This window comes from Phacochoerus africanus, chromosome 2, assembly GCF_016906955.1.
Source record: "Phacochoerus africanus isolate WHEZ1 chromosome 2, ROS_Pafr_v1, whole genome shotgun sequence".
NCBI lineage: Eukaryota > Metazoa > Chordata > Mammalia > Artiodactyla > Suidae > Phacochoerus > Phacochoerus africanus.
The window spans coordinates 74786070-74792069 of NC_062545.1; positions in this window are offsets into that span (position 1 = coordinate 74786070).

Here is a 6000-nt window from a genome sequence, read left to right on the forward strand (position 1 = left end):
GCTCACTTCAACCAGAAAGGAGGTTACTCTAAGGCTGCTTTTCTGGATCCCTCTGTCCTTACCCCCTGCTGCCCTTTGAGCCACTCTGCTGTTTCCGGGCCCTCCACCCAGAAACAGACACAGGGAGGGACTGATCTGCCTCCCGAGAAGGGGCAGTGGGGAAGATGCTGGATGAAAGGCAGCTGGTTTCTTTTTCTTCTTTTTCCTTCCTTGCCTGTGGTATGCAATTACCCGCTCCCCTCGTGGCCTGTGGAGCTGTGAGAGGGTGAGCAGGTGTTGAGAGGAACTTTGTTCTTTTTGAGTCAGTCTCATTACATGGAAAAGGTCCAGCTCTCTCTGGGGAGCTGGCAGCGCCTCCAAGGCCAGGCCACTGGGCAAGGCTCCCAGGAGCAGTGCTAGCCTGTTTGGCGTCGGGAGATGCTGGGCCAGGCCTGCTGGCCTCTGCCCCCGTGTGCAGGCTGCTCCTCACACAGATGTATGGATAATTGGATGCCTTGGATAGACCACGTAGTATAAAGGAGCCTCTCCACCAGGCTTGTAGAAAAGAAAAAAGAACACCTCCAAGCTGAGGACACTTCTGTCCCCTTGGGTCTGTGCCATCCTCTATCTCCCTACCATCCCTTTGCTGTGGGACATGGGGAGCCAGTGACTCACCTCTGACCAGTAAGCCGGCTCCATGCACTGTGGAAGATGCTCAGGGTGGGAAGGGCAAGGGGCAGAGGGAGGGGAGGTGTGCAGGGGACCAGGCCCCTTCCTTGCCCGGAATCTAAGTGGGCAAACCCATTGCAGGCCCCTGTGGGACTTGAGCCTTAAGAATTAACCCACAGGGGAGATCCTGTTGTGACTCAGTGGGTTAAGAACCAACGTGGTGTCTGTGAGGTTGAGGGTTCGATCCCTGGCCTGGCTCAGTGGGTTGAGGAGACAGTGTTGCTGCAGACTGTGGTGTTTGTCGCAGACGCGGCTCAGATCCAGCATTGCTGTAGCCGTGGTGCTGGCCTCAGCTACAGTTCTGATTCGATCCCTAGCCTGGGAACGTCCATATGTTGCAGGTGTGGCCCTAAAAAGAAAAAAAAAAGAGCCCATAAGAAGCCACCAAGGTAAACAAGTACATGATTATATTCGCGGTAATAATGGTAACGGGCATCTGCTCCCAGCAAGGTTCTAAGTAGCTTATGTTTGTCAGTTCATTTAATCTTCACATGCTATGAGGCAGACACTTAGATCAGTCCCATTTTACACATGAGGAAGTTGAGGCACAGACTGGTTAAATACCTTGCCCGATTTCACCCAGGGAATAAGTGGCAGGGCCAACATTTGAACCCAGACAGCCTGCCTCCAGTGCCTCCCACGTTATCAGCCTCTTTTTATGCAAATTAAACCTGGAGGACAGGGCAGATCAGCCTTTGTTCTTGTCTGCTGGGATAATTTAAATGATGCTACTAGAGAGAAGAAATATTTTTAAAGTCTAACCATTGGAAAGCAAGTTTTAGCGACAGAAAGTTTCATGACCCATCCAAAGCTCAGAGGTCGGTTTGCAATTCTGCTAACGTCCCGCAAGAGTAAAACTGGCTGATCTCTCTGCCATTAGAGAGGAGCCATGACCTTGATGTGCAGGGGAAGGGAGGGCTGGTTATTATTTAAGCAGGTGACTGATGGGGGTGCTAGAAAGTGAACAAAAGTGAGAATTATTGCACCACAGCTCACCCTGACGTTTATTGTGATTTAAAAATCTGTGAACATATGGTAACTGCTGGAAGCATGGAATAGCAGTTGGAAACATGTAGACCTAAGGGATAAACCAGATACTCTTTTTTTTTTTTTTTTGGTCTTTTTAAGGCCGCACCCATGGCATATGGAGATTCTCAGGCTAAGGTTTGAATTAGAGCTACAGCTGCTGGCCTACATCACAGCCACAGCAATGCCAGATCTGAGCTGCGTCTGCGACCTACACCACAGCTCCCGGCAACACCAGATCCTTAACCCACTGAGCGAGGCCAGGGATCGAAGCTGCATCCTCATGAATGCTAGTCAGATTCGTTTCCGCTGAGCCACGATGGGAACTCCTTTTTTTTCTAAACATGATATATATATATATTTTTTTATTGAGGTATAGTTGATTTACAATATTATATTAGCTTCAGGTGAAGATTCAATAGTTTTATAGATTATTCTCCATTTAAAGTTATTATAAAATATTGGCTCTAGGAGTTCCCGTCATGGCGTAGTGGTTAATGAATCCGGCTAGGAACCATGAGGTTGTGGGTTCGATCCCTGGCCTCACTCAGTGGGTTAAGGATCTGGCATTGCCGTGAGCTGTGGTGTAGGTTGCAGATGCGGCTTGGATCCCGTGTTGCTGTGGCTCTGGTGTAGGCCAGTGGCTCCAGCTCTGATTAGACTTCTAGCCTGGGAACCTCCATATGCTGCCAGAGGGGCCCTAGAAAAGGCAAAAAGACCAAAAAAAAAAGTATATATATATATATATATATATATATATATATATATATACACACATATACACACACACACATATATATATATATACACACATATATATATAGGCTCTATTCTCTGTGCTATATAGTATATCCTTCTAGTTTATTTATTTTATGTGTAGTAGTCTATCTCTTAATCCCCTGTCCCCATTTGGCCCCTCCCTTTTCCCTCTCCCTACTGGTAACCACTGGTTAGTTCTCTACTCTGGGAGCCTGTTTTGTCATATTTATTCATTCGTTTTATTTTTCAGATTCCACATATAAGTGATAACGTATAGTATTTGTCTTTCTCTTGCACTACTTCTTCACTTTGCATTTCCTTTTCCCACAACCCATTTTCACTACCAAATCTAAAGAAATTTCAGGACAAGATATCTCCTTTTTGGAGATTGTCATCTCTGGGACACTGGGACTCAGGTTCCATCTGGCCTGGCCCAGTGGGTTAAGGATCCGGCGTTGCCATGGCTGTCGGCTTAGGTTGCAACTATGTCTCTGATGTGATCCCTGGCCTGGGAACTCCATATGCCATCGGGCGGCCAAAAAAGGGGGGGAGGAAAGCTATCTCCTTTTCTTCAATCCATGCCCAAACATCGGTGTGAGAGTTTCTCCTCGCCTGTAAAGGAAGTATCTTGGGAGTTCCCATCATGGCTCAGCGGAAACGAATCTGACTAGGAACTATGAGGTCACAGGTTCGATGCGTGGCCTCGCTCAGTGGGTTAAGGATCCAGCGTTGCCATGAGCTGTGGTGTAGGTCACAGAGGCGGCTTGGATCCCGAGTTGCTGCGGCTGTGCCAGCTACAGCTCTGATTTGATCCCTTGCCTGGGAACCTCCATATGCTACAGGTGCGGCCCTAAAAAGCCAAAAGCCAAAAGCCAAAAAAAAAAAAAAAGTTAGCATCTTGGTCTTGGTTCTTGGCTATGCATTTCTACCATGCCCTTTCCCAGTTTGGGCTGGATCTTAAATTCCCCTTCTTTGTTTTACAGGGCTGGCTGGAAAGCTGCAAACGGGTGGTGATGTCCACTCCCTCCCCTGGTGCCTGGTGCTGACTCTACTTAGCCTCTGTCTTAGTCTGTTTAAGCTGCTGTAACAAAAGTATCACAGACTAGGTGGCTTATAGACAACAGAAATTTGTTTCACATAGTTTTGGAGGCCAGGAAGTCCAAGATCAAGGTGCTGGCAGATTCGCTGTCTGGTGAGGGCCAGCTTCCTGGTTCATAGATGGCTGTGTCTTCTTGCTGTGTCCTCACGTGGCAGAGGCCTGAGGGAGCTGCCTGGGGTCTTTTTTATGAGGGCACCAGTGCCATTCATAACCTGATCACTCCCAAGGCCCACCTGGGTGCTGGGGGTGGGGGGATAGGTTTCAACACATGAATTTTGGTGAGGGATGTGGGGGCACAAATATTCAGCCTACGACAGCCTCTCCGACTGTCCAGTTTACTTATTTTGTCTCTCTCTTCCAAACAGTAAGATCCTGGAGGATGTGAAGTATGTTTTCTTCATCCCCTGCCTGTCTCACTCCATCAGCAAGTGGTGCTGTTGTCTGCTGTGCCCAAGTTAATGAATAACTCCATCAAGGAGTGAAGGGATGAATCCTCCATCAAGGAATGAATGCTATTGCAGCAACATGGACACAACTAGAGATTCTCATGAAGGAATGAATCCTCCATTTATCCAGGAATGCGTCCTCCGCTTTTCAGAGATTCCTCTTCTTTCCTAACCCAGTTGCCTTGGGAACTAGGGGAACTGACTTCCCCTCCTTTCCAAGTGAGAGAGGTCTGGAGTCAGTCTCATGAGTAACCGGAGGCTCCCCCGGACACCTGCTCTTTCACATAACAAGCTCTCCCAGAAAAACCAGTCCAGACAGCAACTCCTAGCTAAACACATCTCTCTAGAAAGCCCCATGAGAAGGGTCCTGGTTTCCTATGTAATCTCCTCCTTCTCTCTTAGCAGCAGAGACACAGTGTTTTTCCAGGTGGCGTGTATCTGGTAAAAATCTATGATGCCCTGCCTCTCTTGGAGAAGATGAAGGCAGAAACTGTTGGATAGAATTTCTGGATAAGATTTTTTGCCTTTTCATCCTACCTGCCTTCTGCTGTTTGGAATGGCTGGAGCTGCAATAGCCAGATTAAGGCCAGACATACACACAAAAAGACTAAAAGAATCACAGAGATTCAGCCCTGATTTTCTTAAAATTTTTTTTATTATTATTATAGTTGATGTACAATGTGCTGTCCACTTCTGCTCACAGTGACCCAACCATATACATACATACATACATATATATATATATATATATACACACACACACACACACACACTCTTTTCTTATATTATCTTCCATCATATTCTATCACAATTGGATATAGTTCCCTGTTCTTTATAGTAGGACCCCATTGCTTATACATTTTAAATGTAATAGTTTGCACCTACTAACCCCAGACTCCCAGTCCATCCCACTCCCTCCCCCCTTTGGCAACCATAAATTTGCTCTATGTCTGTAAGTCTATTTCAATTCTGTAGATAGGTTCATCTGTGTCATGTTTTAGATTCCACATATAAGTGATATCATATGGTATTTGTCTTTCTCTGACTTCGCTTCGTATGAGAATCTCTAGTTGCATCCATGTTGCCGCAAATAGCATGATATTGTTCTTTTTTAATGGTTAAGTAGTATTCTATTGTCTATATGTGTCGCATCTTAATCCATTCATCTGTCGATGGACATTTAGGTTGTTTCCATGTCTTGGCTATTGTGAATAGCACTGCAGTGAACATAGGGGTGCATGTATCTTTTTCAATGAAAGTTTTGTCTGGATATATGCCCAGGAGTGGGATTGCTGGATCATATGGTAGTTCTATATTTAGTTTTCTGAGGAACCTACATACTGTTCTCCATAGTGGCTGAACCAATTTACATTCCCACTGACAGTGTAGGAGGGTTCCCTTTTCTCCACACCCTCTCCAGCATTTGTTATTTGTAGACTTATTAATGATGGCTATTTTGACTGGTGTGAGGTGGTACCTCACTGTAGTTTTGATTTGCATTTCTCTTTTAATTAATGGTGTTGAGGATTTTTTCATGTGCCTGTTGGCCATCTGTATGTCTTCTTTGGTGAAATGTCTACTTAGGTCTTCTGCCCATTTATTTTTTGTTTTGTTTTGTTCTGCTTTTTAGAGCTGCACCTATGGCATATGGAAGTTCTCAGGCTAGAGGTCGAATTGGAGCCACAGCTGCTGGCCTGCGCCACAGCCATAGCAATGCAGGATCAGAGCCACATCTGTGATCTACACCACAGCTCATGGCAACAATGGATGCTTAACCCACAGAGTAAGGCCAGGGATCGAACCTGTGTCCTCATGAGTACTAGTCAGATTTGTTTCCACTCAGCCACGAGGGGAACTCCCTTCTGCCCATTTTTTTGATTGGGTAGTTTGTTTTTTTTTTTTGCTGTTGAGTTGTATGAGTTGTTTGTATGTTTTAGAGATTAAGCCCTTGTCAGTTGTATC